At 44.2% G+C, this 1,495-nt stretch overlaps 1 protein-coding gene and 1 pseudogene across 2 annotated transcripts in view; one reads left to right on the top strand and one right to left on the bottom strand.

The window, feature by feature from the left end:
• The window catches only part of LOC101575050, a 783,209-nt pseudogene that overhangs the window by 141,784 nt on the left and 639,930 nt on the right, over window positions 1-1,495 (top strand).
• The window catches only part of Pde4b (phosphodiesterase 4B), a 358,385-nt gene that overhangs the window by 132,744 nt on the left and 224,146 nt on the right, over window positions 1-1,495 (bottom strand). The gene's annotated exons all lie outside the window — the stretch shown is intronic.

The raw sequence follows: 1,495 nt of genomic DNA, 5'->3' as shown, positions 1-1,495 counted from the left end.
AGGGAGGGAGGGAGGGAGGGAGAGAGAGAGAGAGAGAGAGAGAGAGAGAGAGAGAGAGAGAGAGAGAGAGAACAAGCATGCCAGCCTCTGGCATCAGGAACGAGGGGGACATCCCGGCATAGATTCTGAAGGTACGGTATTATGAAGATGGAAGGCAGTAGTGTGGATGACTTTCACGTCAGTACAAAATAGAACATGCATGCAGCACACACGGTGAGTGCTAAGTGAAGTTAGTCAGACACACAAGCTTAAATATTGCAGTTTCTTTTAGATGAGAAACAGAATATAAATATGGAGCAAAATGAAAGACAGATCACAGGGAGTGGTGAGAGAGCTCCTCTGTAAACGGGAAAACCATGGGGTGGGCGTGTGTGTGTGTGTGTGTGTGTGTGTGTGTGTGTGTGTGTAAGAGCTGAGCGGTGCTGTGCACGCACAACAGCCAGCCCCAAGAAGCATGGTCGCCCAGACTACAGACGCGAGGACTCGAGGCAGATCACGCACAGCGTGAGCCCCCTACGACGGGCGGGATCTCTGTGCAGATCAGAAGGGCACCAATAAAATTAACTGGAAAATAAAACTGGAGGAAAAACAGGAATAGGCTTGTATATGTTTTAGAAATTAAATTTTCAAGTATAAGCCACCCCCCCAAAAAAAACTGCCTCAAAAATTTAACAAAATCACATCTATTGTACCATCATTTCAGAACACTGAAGATAAGAAATACTTCACAACTCATTGTAAAAGGTCAGGGTATCTCTCATACCAAATTCAAAGAAAAACAACCTCTAAAAAGAAAATTGCCCTCAAAGTCCCTGTAACACAAGTGGAAAAAATCTGAGAGAAATTATAGCAAATTGACTCCAACAGTAGCTGAAGAAAATCGCACACTATGAACAAATGGACTTTGATCTAAAAAAGGAAGGTTATTATAATACTCAGAAATTAGTGTAAATTTGGCTCAGTGCCACATACCTATGACTCCAGCACTCTGGGAGGCTGAGGCAGGAGGGCTGTCACTCTGAGCCCTCCCTGCATAGCTCAGTGACTCAGTGATACTACAAATCAAAATAAAAACTCTAAAAGGGCTGGGGATATACCTCAAGGTGACAGCCCTGGGCTCTACCCACATACTGCAGAGCAAAGCAAAAATAATTAATGTAACTAAGCATATGAAAGACGGGAAACAAACAAAAGACATATATATATATATATATATATATATATATATATGGTAATTAACGAAGTCCAGCATCCATTTCTGATTTAAAAACAAAAACTTCCATAGACCCAATAATGAAATTCTTTAGGTAAAGGGCATGATTGAAAAGCAATCAGCAGGCATCAGACTTCAACGGAAAATACTGATTCAATTCTCCTCCTATGAGGAGCGAGGCAGGACCTGCTTGAGTTCTGACCGCGGCCGCGTACATCACGCCGGGGCCCTGCAGGGTCAGGAGGGACGCGGAGAGGGGGCCCTGCGGGGCCAGGAGGGACG

This window comes from Octodon degus, unplaced genomic scaffold (assembly GCF_000260255.1).
Source record: "Octodon degus isolate 3935 unplaced genomic scaffold, OctDeg1.0 scaffold00057, whole genome shotgun sequence".
Taxonomy (NCBI): Eukaryota; Metazoa; Chordata; class Mammalia; order Rodentia; family Octodontidae; genus Octodon; species Octodon degus.
Note: the sequence above shows the minus strand (reverse complement) of the source record. Positions and strands in the feature narration are given on the sequence as shown.